Source organism: Cherax quadricarinatus, chromosome 88, assembly GCF_038502225.1.
Source record: "Cherax quadricarinatus isolate ZL_2023a chromosome 88, ASM3850222v1, whole genome shotgun sequence".
NCBI classification, from domain to species: domain Eukaryota; kingdom Metazoa; phylum Arthropoda; class Malacostraca; order Decapoda; family Parastacidae; genus Cherax; species Cherax quadricarinatus.
This window is the reverse complement of record NC_091379.1, coordinates 17,099,166-17,123,317: the sequence shown is the minus strand read 5'-3', so window position 1 is coordinate 17,123,317 and position 24,152 is coordinate 17,099,166. Positions and strand designations below refer to the sequence as shown.

At 41.1% G+C, this 24,152-nt stretch overlaps 1 protein-coding gene and 1 pseudogene across 4 annotated transcripts in view; both read right to left on the bottom strand.

Annotated features, from left to right (window-relative positions):
* Window positions 1-24,152, bottom strand: part of LOC128698666 (von Willebrand factor A domain-containing protein 5A) — a 267,556-nt gene that overhangs the window by 14,025 nt on the left and 229,379 nt on the right. The window lies entirely within an intron of this gene.
* LOC138855301 (uncharacterized) lies at window positions 274-22,573 on the bottom strand (annotated as a pseudogene).

Sequence of the window (24,152 nt, the reverse complement as noted above, 5' to 3'; positions counted from 1 at the left end):
GTCCATAGAGGCCTGTACCTCTCGTTCCTTTATGACTTTCCTAAAGTGGTTCATAACATTGTCAGTGTACAGGTTGCCAACATGGCTTGCAGTAGCTGTGTCAGGGTGATTTTCATTAAAAAAGGTTTGCACTTCAAGCCACTTTGCACACATTTCCTTAATCTTTGAAGTAGGCAACTTCCTCAATTTCTCTATCCCCTCCTCCAGAGCAGTTTCCTCAGGTCTGGCCTCTTGCTGTTGAAGATGATCTTGCAGCTCATCAGTGGTTAGTTCTTATTTGTCCTCCTCCACCAGCTCTTCCACATCCTCCCCACTAACCTCCAAACCCAATGCCACAACTGGCATAGGCTTCTCAGGGTTAGCCTCAAATCCTTCAAAATCCCTTTTGTGTACACATTCTGGCCACAGTTTCTTCCAAGCAGAGTTCAAGGTCCTCTTAGTCACTTCCTCCCAAGCCTTACCTATAATGTTTACACAACTGAGGATGCTAAAGTGATCTCTCCAAAGCTCTCTTAGAGTCAATTGAGTTTCTGAGGTCACTACAAAGCACCTTTCAAACATAGCCTTTGTGTAGAGTTTTTTGAAGTTTGCAATGACCTGCTGGTCCATGGGCTGCAGGAGAGGAGTGGTATTAGGAGGCAAAAACTAGACCTTAATGAAGCTCATGTCCCCAGAAAGTCGCTCTGCCATGTCTGAAGGATGACCAGGAGCATTGTCTAATACCAGGAGGCACTTAAGGTCCAATTTATTTTCCAGAAGGTAATTTTTCACAGTGGGGGCAAATGCATGGTGTAACCAGTCATAGAAAAGGTCTCTAGTGGCCCATGCCTTACTGTTTGCCCTCCACAGCACACACAAATTAGCCTTGAGGACATTGTTTTTCCTGAACACTCTGGGAGTTTCAGAGTGATACACCAATAAAGGCTTCACTTTGCAATCACCACTAGCATTAGCACACATCAACAGAGTAAGCCTGTCTTTCATAGGCTTATGTCCTGGGAGTGCCTTTTCCTCCTGAGTAATGTAGGTCCTGCTTGGTATTTTCTTCCAAAACAGGCCTGTTTTGTCACAATTAAACACGTGTTCAGGTTTCAATTCTTCACTGTCTATGTACTCCTTGAATTCCTTCACATATTTTTCCGCTGCTTTTTGGTCCAAACTGGCAGCCTCACCATGCCTTATCACACTATGTATGCCACTACGATTCTTAAATCTGTCAAACCAACTTTTGCTGGACTTAAATTCACTCACATCACCACTAGTTACAGGCATTTTTCTAATTAAATCGTCATGCAACTTCCTAGCCTTTTCACGTATGATCGCTTGAGAGATGTTATCTCCTGCTATCTGTTTTTCGTTTATCCACACCAATAACAGTCTCTCAACATCTTCTATCACTTGCGATCTCTGTTTCGAAAACAAAGTTGCACCTTTGGCAAGAACAGCTTCCTTGATTGCCGTTTTCTTGGCCACAATAGTAGCGAAAGTTGATTGGGGTTTTGTGTACAACCTGGCCAGCTCGGAGACACGCGCTCCACTTTCATACTTAGCAATGATCTCTTTCTTCATATCCATAATAATTCTCACCCTTTTTGCTGTAGGGTTGGCACTAGAAGCTTTCTTGGGGCTCATGGCGACTTATTTTGCAGGTGCAATCACTAAAAACGCTGTGATATGAAATGTTCCGATTGTATGCTTGGATGCGACCGTGGTGGCTGGCTTGTAAACACTGGCACCCACAGAACAAGTGAGGCAGGCTCAGGCCACACGTGGACGCATCTCGAACCAATTGCGTTGAGCGAGTTTTTTAGCGCTAGCTGAGGCAAAATTTTTGCGTTAAAATGTATCGCTAGGCGGATTTAACGTTATGCAATGCATTCGTTAGGTGAGGGTCCACTGTACTGTCATTAAGCCCTACATCATATCTTGTATACTACTTATTCATCCTTTTTTTCTTAAAATACGTATTACCTATAACTAAACCCCTTTCTATACAACGTTCAATCAATCTACTCCCATTGTCATTTACACCTGGCACCCCAAACTTACCTACCACACCCTCTCTAAATGTTTCTCCTACTTTAGCATTTAGGTCTCCTACCACAATTACTCTCTCACTTAGTTCAAAGGTTCCTATATATTTGCTTAACATCTCCCAAAATCTCTCTCTCTCTACACTCTTCTCTTCTCCAGGTGCATACATGCTTATTATGACCTACTTTTCGCATCCGACCCTTATTTTAATCCACATAATCCTTGAATTTACACATTTCTACTCCGTCTTTTCCTTCCATAACTGATCCTTCAACATTATTGTTATCCTTTCCTCAGCTCTAACTCTGTCAGATACTCCTGACTTAATCCCATTTATTTCTCTCCACTGAAACTTGCCTACCAGGCCCGGTGGCCTGGTGGCTAAAGCTCCCGCTTCACACACGGAGGGCCCGGGTTTGATTCCTGGCGGGTGGAAACATTTCGACACGTTTCCTTACACCTATTGTCCTGTTCACCTAGCAGCAAACAGGTACCTGGGTGTTAGTCGACTGGTGTGGGTCGCATTCTGGGGGACAAGATTAAGGACCCCAATGGAAATAAGTTAGACAGTCCTCTATGACGCACTGACTTTCTTGGGTTATCCTGGGTGGCTAACCCTCCGGGGTTAAAAATCCGAACGAAATCTTATCTTATCTTACCCCCTTCAGCTTCGTTTTGCTTAGGGCCAGGACATCCAACTTCTTTTCATTCATAACATCAGCAATCATCTCTTTCTTATCATCTGCACTACATCCACGCACATTCCAGCATCCCAGTTTTATAAAGTTTTTCTTTTTCTCATTTTTAGTAAATGTGTACAGGAGATGGGGATACTAGCCCATTGCTTCCGGCATGTTAGCCACCCTATACAACACACATGGCTTATGGAGGAAAGATTCTTTTCCACTTCCCCATGGACAATAGAGAAAAAAAAAACAAGAACAAGAGCTATTAAGAAAAAGAAGAAAAACCTAGATGTGTGTATGTATATATATGTATATGTGTGGCTGTGTAGTGTGACCTAAGTGTAAGTAGAAGTAGCAAGATATATACCTGTTATCCAGCGTGTTTATGAGACAGAAAAAAAAACCAGCAATCCAACCATCATGTAAAACAGTTACAGGTTTCTGTTTCACAGTCACCTGGCAGGATGGTAGTACCTCCCTGGGTGGTTTTTGTATAATTTATACAAATAATGAAAAAAAAAAAAAAAAAATGCGAAGAAACACGAAATAGTTTACAGCGAGTTCTGGCAGGTAGTATTTGTTTGGTTGAGTGCTGAGATATGTTCGAGTAGGGAGCTGGTGGTATACCAAGGTTCCACTGTATTCTTAAATCTACCCCATACCTCTTTAACCTCACTGCCTATATTCTCACTAGCCCATCTTTCTTCCAATAGTTATTTATATCTTACCCTGTCTCCTTTAGTTTAAAAACCTTCACTCTTCTCTTACTTGCTGATTCCATTCTCCTTGTATCTGACATCTACCTTTTACTCTTACTGTAAATACCACTAAAAAGTGATCTGATATATCTGTAGCCCTTATATAACATGCACATCCTGAAGTCTATCCAACAGTCTTTTATCTACCAATACATAGTCCAACAAACTACTGTCATTACACTCTATATCATATCTTGTATACAGTGGACCCTTGACTTATGACATTAATCCGTTCCAGAGAGCACATCGTAAGACAAAATTATCTTAAGTCGAATTAATTTTCCCCATGAGAAATAATGGAAATAAAATTAATCTGTGTGGGTCGCATCCTGGGGAACAAGATTAACCCTTAAACTGTCCAAATGTAGATCTACATTTGCTCGCGTAGCGCTCCGAACGTTGATCTACGTTTTTTTACATTGTTTCTTATGGAGAAAATCAAGGTCGGAGCGCTACGCGTGCAAACGTAGATCTACGTTTGGGCAGTTTAACCCTTCGAGGGTTTCGGCCGTACTAGTACGGCTTACGCGCAGGGGTTTTCGACGTACTAGTACGCATAAATTCTAGCGCTGTCAAATCTCGCAGGAAAAGGCTGATAGGCCTAGATGTGAGAGAATGGGTCTGTGTGGTGGGTGTGCGCAGTAGGAAAAAAATCTGGGACCCAGTGGTGCATTGTGGGAATGCCATCATAGTACACAATGTCCACCATGCCTGGCGGTAAGAAGTTCCTCACTCCTCGGCGAATTGGGACACTTTTGTTCCCCAGCGACAGTTCTGATACAGATGGAAGTGACAGTGAAGATGAGTTTCAAGGATCTGGTGAGGTTTTGACAGAAACTAATGACCATAATATGGGTAATAGTGAGGAAAACCCAGACAACCCCACAGCCTTCCACCTCTGGTGCTGGACCGTCTTGTTCATGTTCAGTTGTATATGAATCAAAGAGGAAACTCCTATTTTCCCAAATCCCAGACTCAGATGTGAGCATTGGTGAAGATAGTGATAGTGATTATGAACTACAAGCTCTTCAAACTTGTTCCAAGAATGGAGGAGGAGGAGGAGGAGGAGGAGGAAGAAGAGGAAGAGGAGGAAGAAGAGGAGGAGGAGGAAGAATAATAATATGTAATAATAACAATAATACATAATAATAATAATAATAATAATAATATGTAATAATAAATGTTCACCCATGACAGTAACAAGATAAGGGGAGATAACATCTGATAAGAGCTGATGTTTGATGAGGGTAAACAAGGGTGGAGCTGATAAGAAAAGATTAGATGAACATCGCCCTCCCTTTGTTTCTGCTGGTACACAAACATTTCTGTCTGTCTGTCATGCTCCCTGTCTATCTGTCTATCCGTCTAGCTCTCTGTCTCAGAGAGCCACAAGACTGCGTCATCACATTTACTCACATCTTCAAGCAGAGTAAAGCACTTTGTCTGGATTTCTTGGGTTATCCTAGGTAATTTATACTATGTATACTTATATTTGTGTGTACCTGTGAGACAGAGATAGACAGACAGATAGAAAGAGAGAGACAGATTGAAAGAGATAGAATGAGGGAGAAAGATAAAACACCATTGTGTATGACACCATGTTTCAAAGAGTTCCACAAGCTGCAGAACTTCTAGGAATATGTCCAGTGACTGTATATTGGTATATTATAGAACAATAGTAATAAAAAATTTTTTGTAATGGTTTTGTAAACAAGTTTTGTAAACAATATATTGATAATTATGTTTGTGTGCTTATTGTGTTGTATACGAGTGTATATACGTACACTGCACTTTACTTTGGTCTCATAGGCCACATAAGTTATGTGAAAAAATAAAATAGTGAGAAAAACAACAAACCTTCAAATACAAGTAAACTAAAGTTTACCGAGCGAGCGGCAGTCGCCGCTGTTGCCATACGCGGCTCACTTTCTACAAACTTCACTCCTCCATATCTCCGTAAGTATTGATGGTAAAATTTTTTTGTTTATCCTATAATGTTTAGAAAAAAAAAAAACTTTTTCATAAGAAAAAATAATTTTTTTTTTTAAATTTGCCGATCCTGAGAACAAGTCTCTGAGAGGGCCTGTCGACCCTCAAAGGGTTAAGGACCCCAATGGAAATAAGTTAGACAGTCCTTGATGACACACTGACTTTCTTGGGTTATCCTGGGTGACTAACCCTCTGGGGTTAATTGTTTCTCGGTATTCTCGATAAGCCACAACAACAACAGTCTCTCCACATCTTTGAGTAGCACAGCTGACCATGGTGCAGCAGCAGCTGACCATGGTACGATAGCATTTCTCACCCTTTTTACCACAGGGTTGGCACTAGAAGCTTTCTTTGGGCCCCTGGTGGCTTATTTAGCAGTTACAAGCAGTAAAAACACTGGAATAATGTATGTAACCGTCCACCCTGGCTTGTAAACAATGTCACACTAGCTCAGCTGAGGCGCTCGGGCCAGACGGCTGCATTCGGGATGAAAGATACAAGTCAAGTTTTTCAACGTAGGTCGGGGTCAAATTTTTATGCTGACAAGCATCGTAAGCCGGTTTTATCGTAGGTTGAGGCCATCGTAAGTTGGGGGTCCACTGTACAGTGGAACCTTGAGTTTCGAACTTTCTTTGTTCCAGAAAAAAAACCATACCACGGGCGGGATTGAACCCGGGGTCATAGAGAGTCAAAACTCCAGACCGTCACGTTAGCCACTGGACCAGCTAGCCACAATAAGATTCGTCCAACTACGTAGTTGGACGAATCTTATTGTGGCTAGCTGGTCCAGTGGCTAATGCGACGGTCTGGAGTTTTGAGACTCTCTGACCGCGGGTTCAATCCCGCCCGTGGTATGGTTTGTTTGCAATCGTGTCATTACGATTTCGTGAGTCATTTTGTTCCAGAAGGCTGTTCGAGTGCCATTACCGAACAAATTTATTCCCATAAGGAATAATGTAAATTAGATTAGTCTGTTTCAGACCCCCAAAAATACACTTGCAAAAGCACTTACATAACTGGTCGAGTTGGGAGCAGTTCGAAACTCGGGGTTCCACTGTATCATTGCCAAAATAACAAGTAGAAATTTCCTCCTTAAAATAAACAAAGGGTGTAACAGAGCAGGACACTGACGCCTTGGTGGGGTTCAGCGTCTTGATCAGGCTGACAAAGGTGGGGGGATTCCACTACATGCAGCGGCAGCATGTTGCAGACGAATAGGTCCACAATCTTTGTGTCCACCACAGACTGACAGATGCTAGTGCCAGCAGCAACAAACGCTTCACAAATGGTGGTCTGGCGTACTCTTTGCAGGCAGCTTTGACGACTGGCTGCTGCTCCTGCTAGTGGCGCTGCCACAAGAAGATTGCCAGTGTTTTCCATGGGAAGATCTAGCATTGATTCTCTCCTCAAACTTGATGGCATGTGCTGGGTGTTTCCTCTTAACATGTGATTTCAAGTTGTAGAGGTTTGCTGCCTGTCCCTTAATGATGGTCTCCTTGGGCTGGCACATGACAAACAGGAAGTACAAAATATTGGCGTTCTTCGTATCCCTTGAGTTGAGGACAAAATAGTCATCCAGGTGGGGCCATGAGTTCTGCGACTCCTAGCCCTCAGCCTAAGCGACCTCTGCTTCAACCACAGCAGCTGCAGACTAGTCAACAACACCCTCAGGTGGAACAGAATCATCTCCCCTGTTCATAATGATAAGTGACAACGCACCCCGGTGATTGCTGACACTAAGACTATAACAATGCTGCTCAGATGCTGTTGCTGCGTTGACAAGTCACGTTTAGACGTAGTCAGCCAATAGCATGCCTGACTGACTGTTGAAGAAATGCCCACAACAAACAGGAACAAACATGTGCACCATTGAAAAGGCACTGCTTTCTAACTACCAACAACGTATGAATTTTTTTCAGGGGACTCAAAGTTAGCGGAACTTTATTAAGCGGAAGCTAATTGATCCGCTAATGGTTTCTGAAGTTAGCGGAAATGCTAATCTGCTAAACAGTTCCGCTATTAGCGGTTAGTGGATTCAATTCAATTCAATTCAAAGTTTATTCTCTATAAGGATTACAATGCTGAGTTTACAGAATTTGGTTATTGTGTGGTTTACATGTAGTAAAATAATAATTACAGAGTGTACCACTAGAACACCTAGCATGGCTAGGCATTTCGGGCAGACTTATATTAAATCTTAAGTTTAAAATATTACAAAATTATGAGGTAAGTTGGTATTATGGCTAAGTGACTAAATACTAGTTGTGAGTTTAGCAATGTGAATGTTTTTGTTTTGGCACTATACATAGTTTCAGTATTGGAGTATCACAGGCCAACTTATGACTAGTTAAGATTCATTATTTTGAGATTGAGATTGATATTTCTGTTTATGGTCAAATGGGTAAGTGTGAACCACCAGGTGGTATTCGTATTATTAGTTGACAGGGTGTATCAGGGAGATAAGATGTTTTCTGATGGTAGTTTTGAAGGTGATGAATGTGTCTGCAGTTTTGGAATTTTCAGGTAGGGTGTTCCAGATTTTAGGGCCTTTGACATACATTGAATTTTTGTAAAGGTTTAGTCGGACATGGGGAATGTCATAGAGATGTTTGTGTCTGGTGTTGTGCCTGTGGGTTCTGTCACAACTATCAAGAAAGCATTTTAGGTCAAGGTTAATATTGGAATTTAAGGTCCTGTATATGTAGATTGCACAGTAGTAAGTGTGGATGTACTGAACAGGGAGTAAGTTTAGATCTATGAAGAGTGGGGGGGGGGGGGTGCCAGGGATGGGATTTAGTGATTATTCTTACTGTGGCTTTTTGTTTTGTTGGGTTATTATTGGCTTTAGGTGTGTTGCTGCAGTTGAACCCCAAGCACAGATAGCATAGGTGAGGTATGGATATATAAGTGAATGGTATAGTGTGAGAAGGGCAGTTTGCGGCACGTAGTATCGTATCTTGGAGAGGATCCCAACCGTTTTGGATACTTTTTTGGTTGTGTGTTGGATATGGGTGCTGAAGTTCAGGTTGTTGTCAAGGTATAGGCCTAGGAATTTGTCCTCATTATGCCTGGCAATTAGAGTGTTGTCGATCTTAATGTTAATTTGCGCATCTCCTGCTCTGCTACCAAACATAATGTAGTAGGTTTTGTCAACGTTAAGCGTAAGTTTATTGGCTGTCATCCAAGTCGATATTTTGATCAGGTCCTCATTAACAATGGTGTTGAGGGTGGCAAGATTAGGGTGAGAGATGACATAAGTCGTGTCGTCAGCAAAGAGAATGGGGTTCAGGTGTCGAGATATGTTTGGAAGATCACTGATGTATATGAGGAAGAGCAGGGGACCAAGGACACTTCCCTGCGGAACTCCAGTATCAAGTGGCTGTGTTGTTGATGCTGTGTCTTTAATGGTGACATATTGATACCTATTAGTAAGGTAAGATTTGAAATATGCAAGTGCATGGCCTCTTATACAATAATGGTCAAGTTAAGTTTGTAGAGTAGGATGCCGTGGTCTACTGTGTCAAAAGCTTTTCTTAGGTCAATAAAAATTCCCAGTGGATATTCCTTATTTTCCAATGCTGTGTAAAGCAGATCTAGCATTTTTATGATTGCATCGTTAGTGCTTTTATTTTTCCTGAATCCAAATTGGCAGGGGTTGAGTATGTTTTGTGATGTTATAAATGAATATACAGTGGACCCCCGCATAACGATCACCTCCGAATGCGACCAATTATGTAAGTGTATTTATGTAAGTGCTTTTGTACGTGTATGTTTGGGGGTCTGAAATGGACTAATCTACTTCACAATATTCCTTATGGGAACAAATTCGGTCAGTACTGGCACCTGAACATACTTCTGGAGTGAAAAAATATCGTTAACCGGGGGTCCACTGTAGTCTCCTGTGCACGAGTTTCTCAAAGATTCTGGATAGCAATGGTAAGTTTGATATTGGCCTATAGTTGTTTAAATCTGTAGGGTCACCACCTTTATGTATTGGTGTAACCCTTGCCGTCTTGAGTAGTTTCGGGAAGGTGCTAGTTTCTAGTGACTTGTTAAAAAGTAATGAGATAGTATGCGAGAGGACATGGGCCACTCTCTTGTACAATAATGGTGGGACATGAGACAGATTCCCTGAGTTATTTTTAAGTGACTTTATAATCTCGGTGACTTCCGTGGGCTCAGTTGGAGCAAGATAAAAGGAATTTGGGAAATTCCCATCTAGGTAGTCCCCGGCATGGGCATTGGTACGTGGGATTTTATTGGCGAGATTAGAACCTATGGTTGAGAAGGAGTCGTTTATCTTGTTAGCTGTGTCAGTGGGTTGCAGTCGTGTTTCATTAGGTTTAGTTAGGACAATATTCTTGGTTTTTTTTTCAGTTTGTGGGTCCCTAGAATCTGAGTGTGTGTTTTCCAGGTCTTTTTTATATCTCCTCTTGTGTCAGTGAATCTACTGGAGTAGTATAGTTGTTTGGCTTTCTTTATTACTTTGGTGAGGACTGATGAATAGTGTTTAAGAATATCTTTGTGTATTAAGCCCTGTCTATATTGCTTTTCATATTGGTGTTTCTTATCAATGGATTTCAGAATGGTGCTGGTTAGCCATGGGCAACCAAGCCGTTTGTTTGTGATCTGTTTCGTTTTTATAGGACAATGTTTGTTGTATAGTCTAAGTAGTTTGTTAAGAAAAATGTCTGTCCAGTCATCAATACCATTGGCCTTGGAGAATTCTGTAGGCCAGTCAACAGTCTCTAGGTCAGCTGTGAACTTCCTTATTGAGGCCTCATCATGGAGTCTAAATGAGACTTTGTTGTATTCAAGTGGTGATTTACTAATGTTTGTCAAGAGGAAGGTAGGGTAGTGGTCTGTAGTGCTATCTGTGATTATCCCTGATTTAAGGGGGGCTAATATATTGGTCCATATGTGGTCTATTATGGTTGCACTTGTTTCAGTGAGCCTGGTTGGTTTAGTTATTGTTGGTATGAGAAGTGTGTTGATTAGCAGAACTGTGCCCACCACTGTATTGCAGCAAAAATGTACAGTGGACCCTCGACCAGCGATGGCATCGATTAACGATAAATCTGACTAGCGATACATTTTATCGCAAAAATTTTTGCCTCGATTAGCGCTAAAAAACTCGGCCAACACTATTCCTTCCGTCTGAGACGCGTCCACTTCTGGCCAGTGTTTACAAGCCAGCCAGCCACTGCGGTCGCTTCCAAGCATACAATCGGAACATTTCATATTATCACAGCCTTTTTAGTGATTACACCTGCAAAATAAGTCACCATGGGCCCCAAGAAAGCTTCTAGTGCCAACCCTACAGCAAAAAGGGTGAGAATTACTATAGATATGAAGAAAGAGATCATTGCTAAGTATGAAAGTGGAGTGCATGTCTCCGAGCTGGCCAGGCTGTACACAAAACCCCAATCAACCATCGCTACTATTGTGGCCAAGAAAACGGCAATCAATTAAGCTGTTCTTGCCAAAGGTGCAACTATGTTTTCGAAACTGAGATCGCAAGTGATAGAAGATGTTGAGAGACTGTTACTGGTATGGATAAACGAAAAACAGATAGCAGGAGATAACATCTCTCAAGCGATCATATGTGAAAAGGCTAGGAAGTTGCATGACGATTTAATTAGAAAAATGCCAGCAACTAGTGGTGATGTGAGTGAATTTAAGGCCAGCAAAGGTTGGTTTGAGAGATTTAAGAATCGTAGTGGCATACATAGTGTGATAAGGCATGGTGAGGCTGCCAGTTTGGACCAAAAAGCAGCTGAAAAATATGTGCAGGAATTCAAGGAGTACATAGACAGTGAAGGACTGAAACCTGAACAAGTGTTTGATGGTGACACTGACAATGTTGTGAAACACTTTAGGAATGTCATAAAGGAACGGGAGGTACAGGCCTCTATGGGCAGATATGTTGTGCGACAGAGGTCCAGTGACTCTCAAGCTGGTCCTAGTGGCATTAAAAGAAGAAGGGAAGTAACCCCGAAAAAGGACATGCCACCTAAAGTCCTCTTGGAAGGGGATTCCCCTTCTAAACACTAAGACCATCAACACACTCCCCTCTTCCCATCCCATCAATCATCACCAGATCTTCAATAAAGGTAAGTGTCATGTAACTGTGCATGTCTTCTTCAGTTTGTGTGTATTAAAATTAATATTTCATGTGTTAAAATTTTTTTTTTCAATACTTTTGGGTGTCTTGCACGGATTAATTTGATTTCCATTATTTCTGATGGGGAAAATTAACTTGACTAACGATTATTTTGACTAACGATGAGCTCTCAGGAACGGATTAATAGCGTTAGTCGAGGGTCCACTGTATTCTTATTAACCCCTTCAGGTTCAGGACCCCTGATCTGAGAATTGCTCACAAGGTCCATTAAAAAAAAAATCTTATGAAATGACAGGGAATCTTTTTCTGAAGGAAATGAAACCAAAAGTAAAAAATCTGATTGAAAACTTATGGAATTATACTCTTGCAAAGTTAGCAGTCTTGGCGATATTTATGTATCGATGATTTTGCCCACCAGGATATATGCCCATCCAGCATATATCCAAGAAAATTTCCAAATTAGCAGGCATCCTTTCCAAAATATGATACTATGTACCCCAAATGACACTCCAATACCCTATACCACTCATTAATATATCTCTACCTCACCTATGATGTTTGTGCCTGAGGATCAACTGCAGACAACCACCTTAAACCTTTAAACCCTTGACTGTCGCAACCCCAAATCCTGAGGTGTTTCCTGGTGATGCAAAATTTCCCAAAAAAAAAAAAAAAAATCTTATGAAATGATAAGAGAATATTTTCCTGATTGTAATGACACTGAAAGAACGATATTTGATGGAAAACTGATGGAATTACGCTCTCACGAAGTTAGTGACCTTGGCGATATTTACGCATCGGCGATTTCGCCCACTCTGACCCCTAATTTTGGCTAATTCCATTGTTCCAGTCGACCAAACTCATAGCTATTTCTTTAGAACTCCATTTGTTCTAATGAGTGAGTATAGGAAACTGCCCATTTACCGATTTCAGCTACCCAATAACGAGGTCAGAAATTTGCAATTTAGCCAATTTCACGAAAATTAAAAAATATGACAATTTCAGAATAGGGTCCAGAATAAACAATGCAGACATTCCTGGCTCTAAAATAACATTTTCTTTGTTCATCAGTCACGTCTCCAGGCCCCTCTGATATTACTCTTGCTTTCTATTTTGAATTTTTATTCAAACAAAAAATAGAAGATTTACTGTTATGCAGACTACTGCAATATTGTAATAATTGTATAAATAACATCAACCCATTCATGACTGCATATCAGAATGGCTACTTGGACATTTATTAGAAAATGACATCATTTGTTTATTTTTGAACATCGGCAAAAATCAAACATTTCCCCTACTTTTAGGTCCATTTCAAGGTTCTTTTCATAGTAAAACCAATCAAAATCACCTCTATTTCTAGTATTAAGATCAAATAAAGATTTTAATAAAAGTTAACCAGTCTTATCTTGTCTAGATTTCAGTAGTTATTATGTACAGTGGTAACTCGGGATACGAAAGTAAGGCGGTTCGAGTGCCAATACCTAACGAATTTGTTCCCATAAGGAATAATGTAAAGTAGATTAATCCATTTCAGACACCCAAAAACACACTTACAAGAGCACTTACAAATTTTATTTATTTTATTATCACACTGGCCGATTCCCACCAAGGCAGGGTGGCCCGAAAAAGAAAAACTCTCACCATCATTCACTCCATCACTGTCTTGCCAGAAGGGTGCTTTACACTACAGTTTTTAAACTGCAACATTAACACCCCTCCTTCAGAGTGCAGGCACTGTACTTCCCATCTCCAGGACTCAAGTCCGGCCTGCCGGTTTCCCTGAACCCCTTCATAAATGTTACTTTGCTCACACTCCAACAGCACGTCAAGTATTAAAAACCATTTGTCTCCATTCACTCCTATCAAACACGCTCACGCATGCCTGCTGGAAGTCCAAGCCCCTCGCACACAAAACCTCCTTTACCCCCTCCCTCCAACCTTTCCTAGGCCGACCCCTACCCCGCCTTCCTTCCACTACAGACTGATACACTCTTGAAGTTTTTCTGTTTCGCTCCATTCTCTCCACATGTCCGAACCACCTCAACAACCCTTCCTCAGCCCTCTGGACAACAGTTTTGGTAAGCCCGCACCTCCTCCTAACTTCCAAACTACGAATTCTCTGCATTATATTCACACCACACATTGCTCTCAGACATGACATCTCCACTGCCTCCAGCCTTCTCGCTGCAACATTCATCACCCATGCTTCACACCCATATAAGAGCGTTGGTAAAACTATACTCTCATACATTCCCCTCTTTGCCTCCAAGGACAAAGTTCTTTGTCTCCACAGACTCCTAAGTGCACCACTCACCCTTTTCCCCTCATCAATTCTATGATTCACCTCATCTTTCATAGACCCATCCGCTGACACGTCCACTCCCAAATATCTGAATACATTCACCTCCTCCATACTCTCTCCCTCCAATCTGATATCCAATCTTTCATCACCTAATCTTTTTGTTATCCTCATAACCTTACTCTTTCTTGTATTCACTTTCAATTTTCTTCTTTTGAACACCCTACCAAATTCATCCACCAATCTCTGCAACTTCTCTTCAGAATCTCCCAAGAGCACAGTGTCATCAGCAAAGAGCAACTGTGACAACTCCCACTTTATGTGTGATTCTTTATCTTTTAACTCCAGGCCTCTTGCCAAGACCCTCGCATTTACTTCTCTTACAACCCCATCTATAAATATATTGAACAACCACGGTGACATCACACATCCTTGTCTAAGGCCTACTTTTACTGGGAAATAATTTCCCTCTTTCCTACATACTCTAACTTGAGCCTCACTATCCTCGTAAAAATTCTTCACTGCTTTCAGTAACCTTCCTCCTACACCATACACCTGCAACATCTGCCACATTGCCCCCCTATCCACCCTGTCATACGCCTTTTCCAAATCCATAAATGCCACAAAGACCTCATTAGCCTTATCTAAATACTGTTCACTAATATGTTTCACTGTAAACACCTGGTCCACACACCCCCTACCTTTCCTAAAGCCTCCTTGTTCATCTGCTATCCTATTCTCCGTCTTACTCTTAATTCTTTCAATAATAACTCTACCATACACTTTGCCAGGTATACTCAACAGACTTATCCCCCTATAATTTTTGCACTCTCTTTTATCCCCTTTACCTTTATACAAAGGAACTATGCATGCTCTCTCCCAATCCCTAGGTACCTTACCCTCTTCCATACATTTATTAAATAATTGCACCAACCACTCCAAAACTATATCCCCACCTGCTTTTAACATTTCTATCTTTATCCCATCAATCCCGGCTGCCATACCCCCTTTCATTTTACCTACTGCCTCACAAACTTCCCCCACACTCACAACTGGCTCTTCCTCACTCCTACAAGATGTTGTTCCTCCTTGCCCTATACACGAAATCACAGCTTCCCTATCTTCATCAACATTTAACAATTCCTTAAAATATTCCCTCCATCTTCCCAATACCTCTAACTCTCCATTTAATAACTCTCCTCTCCTATTTTTAACTGACAAATCCATTTGTTCTCTAGGCTTTCTTAACTTGTTAATCTCACTCCAAAACTTTTTCTTATTTTCAACAAAATTTGTTGATAACATCTCACCCACTCTCTCATTTGCTCTCTTTTTACATTGCTTCACCACTCTCTTAACCTCTCTCTTTTTCTCCATATACTCTTCCCTCCTTGCATCACTTCTCCTTTGTAAAAACTTCTCATATGCTTACAAATACACTTACATAACTGTTCGAGTTTTGAGCTGTTCGTATCCCGAGGTACAACTGTACGTACTAGGATTAGTCTGCCCAAAATGCCCCAGCATGATGGTAGCTTTCTTTGTACTACTTAGCAAACCAAAATTGTAATTACACATTGCAACCTTTACAAAGAAATAATTTTTTGTTTCTTTTTGAGCCCTATTTTTGGTCAATTTCATTGTTCCAGTTGACAAAACTCAGCTATTTTGCTAGTACAGGTCGTCCATCACTAATCCGTCAATCAGTCATCCAGTTCCATCAGTAATCCGGCACTAATTTTGGGTACCATAATTTCAAATTTCCAGGGTCGCCACACCAACCTACTGCTACTGTTTAGTGGCGCTACTTGCTGCATAAGTCATTCCAATTTCTTTTTCTCCATTTTTTGTTGTAACCTGCTTACTTTTAGCCCTAGCCATGGTTCCAGCAAATAAAAAAAATACTTCTCATTGTGTAAAGCATACACAGTACATTGTCCATAAAAGATAAGGTGGCTTTGAAGCCACTGTCGGTTGCCATAAACTCAGTCTCATGATGCAGGGGAATATGCTTTATTATTACGCTAATATCAACACTATGGCTCATTTACTTACTTATTTACAACTGATCTAATATGACATAATAAACAATATAAAACATAAAAACATGGTAAATACTCCAGAATGAATACTATTTGGCATAATACTGAGCGGTTCAATGAAGGTATGAAGATGATATGGGATACAAGTACCATCCTCCTATCCCTGTCTTGGGGGCTTATATTAGAGAAAACAGAGTGCAGCACAGGGGTAACTGTGATATACACTTGTAATGCACCATTTTTTTCTCAGTTGTTTCTTGGGCTATCTTATTGAAACTTGGGCAATGTACGATGGAAAGATGCATCTTAACGTACACCAAAAATGAAAGAAATCAGACGATAAATAACGGAGTTCACTTCTCAGCCATTAGCTGCTCCTTAGCGGTGTATTTTCGTATGGTTATTGTAGTGATACTGCTCCTGTGGGGAGCAGCGGCAGGATAATACTGCACCACCTTTCGGGGCCCTTAACAACAACAACAGTTTGGTGTGTGTCATGGGCGCCAACACATGGTGTGTGATACTCTTCTCTTATATCCATATATTAGTGATGCAGATTACATGGTGAGTTTAAATATGTGGCCTGTAGTTATAACTTTTCTCTTGACATATGCAAGACATCACCATCCCTGTAGAAGCAGTTATTAGATGTACTAGTCATTATATTTTGTTGTTGCAGAAGTACTATGAAGATTCTATGTTCAATAAAGCCTAGAGATAAGGCCTGTGTTTCTATCACAACAATTTATTGAACATAGAATCCTGGGCTACCTGGTGGTGATCCTGCACTAGACTACATCACAACATGGAGCGTTTACTGAAACCTGAGAGGCTAGACTGTGACCCCAGCTTATCAACGGCTGCTCAGAAATGGAAGCACTGGTTTAAGACTTTCGAAAACTTCTTGGGAGCCCTTCCTAAAAAAGATCTAGATAAACTAAGTCTGCTTATCAATTTTGTGTCACCTAAGATATATGAGGCTATTTCTGAGTGTAATACCTACGAAGATGCTATCAAAACCCTCAAGTCTCAGTATATTAAACCTACAAATGAAATCTTTGCATGCTATCGCCTTGCAACTCGCCGCCAGCAGATTGATGAATCCTTAGAGGAATACCTTCAAGCACTGAAAATTTTAGGTAAGGACTGTCACTTCCAAGCAGTGACAGCTGCTCAGTATTGTGAAGAGTCCATCAGGGATGCTTTTATCAGTGGCCTGCAATCACCAATAATAAGGCAGTGTTTATTGGAGAATAAAACTCTCGACTTAGCCACTGCCTTTGACCAGGCAAGAGCTCTAGATTCAGCCCAGAAGAATTCTGAAGTATACAGTACCACTCAGCCTTCTCGAGTGGTAAGTGCTGCAATTCCTGACCAAGACTCTTGCAATGAAGTTACTGTGGAACCTGCCTCAGTGACAGCAGCAGCAGGTACGGTGTGTTTCTTTTGTGGTTTTTCAAGACATCCACGTCCAAAGTGTCCTGCTCGTGAAGCAATGTGCCATAAATGCCACAAGAAAGGTCACTTTGCTAAAGTATGTCGTGCTAATGCATCAACAAGAGCTAGTGCCTCCACACATTCCAGTGATCATGCGACTCTAGCAACAGTGACTTCTGCGGCTACTCCAAATTCACTGTCAAAGGCAGTTGTGAAAGCATTCATCAAAGGAACAGAAGTAGATGGTCTTATTGATAGTGGCAGCTCAGAGAGTTTCATCAACCTTGACTTAGTTAAACACCACTCCTTGACTGTACATCACTCATCAGGTGCCATTTCCATGGCATCAACATCTCTCTCTATTCAGACCTTAGGGTTTTGTAAGGTAAATCTCAGAGTTGATGGAAAGGATTATCAAGATGTACATTTAGCTATTCTGCCACAACTGTGCTCTGATGTTATCCTTGGTCAGGACTTTCAGAAGCTGCATGATAGTGTCACCTTAACATATGGAGGTGAACTGCCTCCTCTTGTTGTCTGTGGACTTAGCACTTTAAGGGTAGACCCACCAAAGCTGTTTGCAAATCTTACTGCGGACTGCCATCCTATATCAGCTAAGTCACGCCGCTATTCTTACGAGGATCGGATGTTCATTGAGAAAAACTCAGAGGCTGCTGAAGGAGGGTATTATAGAACCGAATAATTCCCCTTGGCGTGCACAGGTTGTTCTTGTTAAGGATGATTATAGGAAACGGAGACTGGCTATTGATTACTCCGAGACAATCAACAAATTTACACTTCTTGATGGGTACCCTCTACCTTGAATTGATGATACAGTGAACAAAATTGCTCAGTACTATGTGTTTAGCACAATTGATCTACAGAGTGCCTATCATCAAGTCCCTATAAGGAATGAAGATAAACCATACACAGCGTTTCAGGCTAGTGATGGCCTGTATCAGTTTACCAGAGTCCCTTTTGGAGTCACCAATGGGGTAGCCTGCTTCCAACAAATTATGGATTCACTCATTCAGGAAGAGCAACTCATGGGAACTTATGCGTATTTAGATAATGTTACCATTTGTGGCAAGACCCAGGAGGAACATGATGCAAACCTTGATAAGTTTTTGGAAGCCGCCAAGAAGAAAAATATCAGTTACAATGAGGAAAAGTGCACTTTTTCAACTAAAAGGCTTAGCATCCTTGGTTATGTAGTGGAAGGAGGTTCAATATTCCCAGACCCTGAACGACTACGGCCTCTACGGGAACTTCCAATGCCTCAAGACAAAAAGTCACTCCGAAGAACTCTTGGTCTCTTTGCTTATTACTCACAATGGATCTACAACTATTCAAGTAAAGTCCGCCCATTGAGTGCTACCACATTTCCTGTGACAAAGAAAGCAGAAGCCGCTTTCCATACTCTCAAACAGGACATTGAAAACTCAGTAGTTCAAGCCATTGACGAGTCCCTACCATTTGAAGTAGAAACGGATGCATCTCACATTGCCATTGCTGCAGTCTTATCTCAGGCAGGACGACCAGTAGCCTTCTTTTCGAGAACTTTTCAAGGATCAGAGAAGTGTTACGCTGCTGTAGAAAAGGAAGCCCAGGCCATAATAGAAGCAGTTCGCCACTGGAGGCATTATTTAACTGGTAGACATTTCACCATAAGGACTGACCAACGGTCCGTGATGTATATGTTCGACAAGAAGCACAAAAGTAGGATAAAGAATGACAAGATATTACGCTGGAGGATGGAACTATCGTGTTATGACTTTGATATTCTGTACCGACCGGGTCAAGAGAACATCTCACCTGATGCATTCTCTAGGTCCCACTGTGGAGCAGCATGTCATGATTTGCAATCACTCTCAGCGCTTCACAAGGCTTTGTGTCACCCAGGAGTTACACGTCTGTACCATTTTGTCAAATCAAAGAACATGCCCTACTCAGTGGAAGATGTGCGACAAGTGATCAGAGCATGCAGAGTATGTGCAGAGTGCAAGCCAAACTTTCATCAGCCAGAGAGGACTCATCTCATAAAATCCACCCAGCCTTTCGAGAGACTGAATATAGATTTCAAAGGACCTCTACCAAGCATAAATCATAATAGGTATTTCCTTAACATAGTAGATGAATATTCAAGGTTTCCCTTTGTGTTCCCCTGTGCAAATATGACTGCTTCAACTGTTATTAGTTGTCTTTCACAGTTATTCTCTATTTTTGGTATGCCAGCTTATATCCATTCAGACAGGGGATCCTCGTTCATGAGTAACAAACTTCAGGAGTTTCTGGCTAGCAAAGGTATTGCCTGCAGCAGAACAACAAGCTACAACCCTCAAGGCAATGGTCAAGTGGAGCAGTTCAATGGTACTATATGGAAGCCAGTTACAATGACACTGAAGTTGCGCAATCTACCTGCTGAACACTGGCAAACTGTCCTACCTGATGCTCTTCACTCTATTAGATCATTGCTGTGCACAGCTACTAATGCAACCCCTCATGAAAGACTCCTCAACTATTCACGTCATTCCTCTACGGGAGCCTCCGTGCCCACTTGGTTATGTCATCCTGGACCCGTTCTCCTGAAGTCACCGTAGGATGAACAAGACGGATCCTTTAGTGGAAGAGGTAGAGCTCCTGCAAGCTAATCCACATTACGCCCACATTCGCTACCAAAATGGTGAAGAGACTACAGTATCTATAAGACATTTAGCCCCAGTTGAAATCCCCATTAGTGTGGAATCTCAAGATACACCAATAGATGTGAAAGATGCTTCGTTTTCTCCTGGAAAGCCCCTTGAGACTACCCGTATGGAAATAGAGGATTCTGCTCCAGCAGTTCAATATTTTCCAGCGGAACCCCGCTGGAAAATATTGAACCTGGTGAAGAGGCTCAAGGGCTACGAAGGTCGGGACGTGTACGTTGCCCACCTAACAGTTTGGGAGATTACTGTTTCTGATATTTTAGAAGGGGGAGATTGTAGTGATACTGCTCCTGTGGGGAGCAGCAGCAGGATAATACTGCACCACCTCTTGGGGCCCTTAACAACAACAACAGTTTGGTGTGTGTCATGGGCGCCAACACATGGTGTGTGATTCTCTTCTCTTATATCCATATATTAGTGATGCAGATTACATGGTGAGTTTAAATATGTGGCCTGTAGTTATAACTTTCCTCTTGACATATGCAAGACATCACAATCCCTGTAGAAGCAGTTATTAGATGTACTAGTCATTATATTTTGTTGTTGCAGAAGTACTATGAAGATTCTATGTTCAATAAAGCCTAGAGATAAGGCCTGTGTTTCTATCACAACAGTTGTATTCTCATTTTTTTTTGTTTCTATGACAACAGTTGTATTCTCATTTTTTTTATCACATTTGACAGAATGGAAGACATATTGCAGAAATAGATATGATTTTGATTAGTTTCATGATGAAAAGTACCTTGAATATAGTGGTACCCCAAGTTTCGAACTGCAACCAACTCGGCCAATTATGTAGGTGTTGTTGTCAGTGCTTTTGTAGGTGTATTTTTGGGGATCTGAGGTGGAGTCTGATTTGCATTGTTCCTTGTGGGAACAAATTTATTTGGTGGCGGTGCTTGGGCAGCCTTCCGGAACAGAGAGGGTTCGAAACTCGGGGTACCACTGTACACAAATACAGTTACATAGATTATCATACATAGCAGCATGTATGTAGAGAACTTAGGATAACCCAAAAAAGTTATACAAAATGACTCATTTCTATTAAGATCCTTAAAGATCATCGTGTAGTCGATGGGTTTTAACCCTTTGACTGTTTTGGTCGTATATATACGTCTTACGCTCCACTGTTTCCGACGTATTTATACGCTTAAATTCTGGCAGCTTCAAATCAAGCAGGAGAAAGCTGGTAGTCCCACATGTGAGAGAATGGGTCTCCATGGTCAGTGTGCACCATATAAAAAATATTGGGGAGCCAGTGGTGCATTGTGGGAATGCTATTTCAGTCGTCCTTGTTCAGCATGCCTAGCGGTAAGAAATACGTGACTCCCCCAGCAAATCTGGTACTTTTCTCTTCCCAAGTGATGCTCTAACACAGATGGAAGTGTCAGCGAAGATCAATTTCATGGTTTTGAGGAGTTAGAGACCAAAAGCAATGCCCAGGATACCAGAAGAATGAAGGAGAATGAAGAAGGAAGAATGAAGGAGAAGGAAGAATGATGGAGAAGGAAGAATGAAAGAGAAGGAAGAATGAAGGAGAAGGAAGAATGAAGGAGAAGGAAGAATGAAGGAGAAGGAAGAATGAAGGAGAAGGAAGAATGAGAGAGAAGGAAGAATGAGAGAGAAGGAAGAATGAAGGAGAATGAAGAATGAAGGAGAAGGAAGAATGACGGAGAAAGAGAGAGAAAAATAATTAGATAGAATGGAGGGGAAGCCGGCATCCGACCCCCATTGTTTTGAAAGGTGGTAAGTGGGGGAGTGAGTAATGAGACAATATGTCACTTTGACAGCTGACACAAAACAATTATAAGCCACACAATCACACACAAGACAAGCTTGCTGAATGAAGATAATAGCAGTTATATGAAAGTATCCAGTGACTATATATGTGTATATATATTATAGAAACCAGAAGGAAGGAAGAAGGGAAGGCAGGAAGGAAGGAAGGACGAGATGAAAGGAAGGAAGAAAAAAAGTAAGGAAGGTAGGAAAGGAATGCAGGAACGAAGGAATGATGCCACACGACACACGACCATTTACCTAGGATAACTACATAACACAACTGCCTGCCAATGCTCACAAAAATGCAGACACACTCGTTTTATGTGTAAGGAGTGTAAAACACCATTGTGTATGACACCATGTTTCAAAGAGTTCCACAAGCTGCAGAACTTCTAGGAACATGTCCAATGACTGTACATTTGTATATATATTATAGAACAATAGTAATAAAAAAAATTTTGTATTGTTTGTTTGTGTAAACAAGTTCTGTAAACAATATATTGATAATTATGTTTGTGCATTTACTGTGTTGTATACGAGTGTATATATGTACATTGCACCTTACTTTGGACTCACAGGCCACATAAGTTATGTGAAAAAATAAAATAGTGAAAACAACAGGAAACCTTCAAATACAAGTAAACCAAAGTTTACCGGGTGAGCGGCAGTCACTGCTGTTGCTATACGCGGCTCATTTTCTACCAACTTCATGCCTCTATATCTCGGCAAGTACTGATGGCAAAAAATTTTTTTTTCTTTTTTTTTTTACTAAAACAATCAGAAAAATATCTTATCATTTTCATAAGAAAAAATAATTTTTTTTTTCGAATATTTTGCAACATAGAATGACAGTCTCAGAAAGGGGCCTGCGACAGTCAAAGGGATAATGCATAATAAACCAGGTAGCCATTTTGTATAACAAACCAGAAACAAGAACAGATCTTGCAGGAACCCTTGCAAGATCTGTTCTTGCAAGAGTTGCACTGAAGTGTAGATTCAGTGCAACGCTTGTATAAACCTTGCTGAATTTAAACAACACTACAGAAGGAATACTAGAGAAATAGCTATGAATTCTGTAGACTGGAACAATGGAATGGGCCAAAAATAGGGCATTAACCCTTTGACTGTTTCATATACATACGTCTTACAAGTCAATGTGTTTGACGTATTAATACGCCAAAATTCTAGTGCTTCAAATCAAGCAGGAGAAAGCTGGTAGGCCCACATGTGAGAGAATGGGCCTCCATGGTCAGTGTGCACACTATAAAAAAAATCGGGGAGCCAGTGGTGCATTGTGGGAATGCCATTTCAGTATTCCTTGTTCAGCATGCCTAGCAGTAGGAAATACGTGACTCCCAGCGAATCTGGGACTTTTCTCTTCCCAAGTGATGCTCTAACACAGATGGAAGTGTCTGTGAAGATCAATTTCATGTTTCTGAGGAGTTTGTGATCGAAAGCAATGCCCAGAAGAATGAAGGAGAAAGAAAGAAAGAAAGAAAGAAAGAAAAAGAAAGTGAAAGAGACAGTAAGAAAGAGAAAGAAAGATAAAAAATGAGAAAGAAAAAGAAAAGAGGAAGAAAGAAAGAGAGGAAAAGAAAGAATGGTAGGTAGTTAGAAGGAGGTGGGGAGGAAGACATGCGACCCCATTGGTGTTGACAGCCAGTAATGTCATTTTGACAGCTGCCAGACCCTGACCTCAGCACATTTAGGAGTCCACACACACACACACATTGTGTGTGTGTGAAGAGTGAGCAGTGAAGAGGCAGGGCCAAGAGCTAGGACTCTACCCCTGCAGCCTCAACTAGGTGAGTACACACACACACAAAACACAAGCTTCCAGAAGATAATAATTGCACCTCTATATAAGTGTCCAGTGACTATATATGTGTATATACATTATAGAAACCAGAAGGGAGGAAAGAATGAAGAAAGAAAGAATGAATGAATGAAGAAAGAAAGAAAGATAGGTAGGAATGATGACACATGACCATTTACCTAGGATAACTACCTAACACAACTGCCCGCTAATACTTTGACGAAAACTGCTCAGTAATAAATTTTTTTTTACAGGTCTCCCTCAACATTTGCGAGGGTTAGGGGATCAAGAGCCTCGCGAATGTTGAAAAATTGCGAATGTTTGGTGCCCCAATATATTGTAGGGAAATATATTACAATACTGCTTCCTTAACTTGTTGAATAATGAATAATCATAAAATACATGAAAACGTCGTAAATTGTACTAAATATATACATGTTATGCTTTAATAACATGCATGTTATTAAATACCAT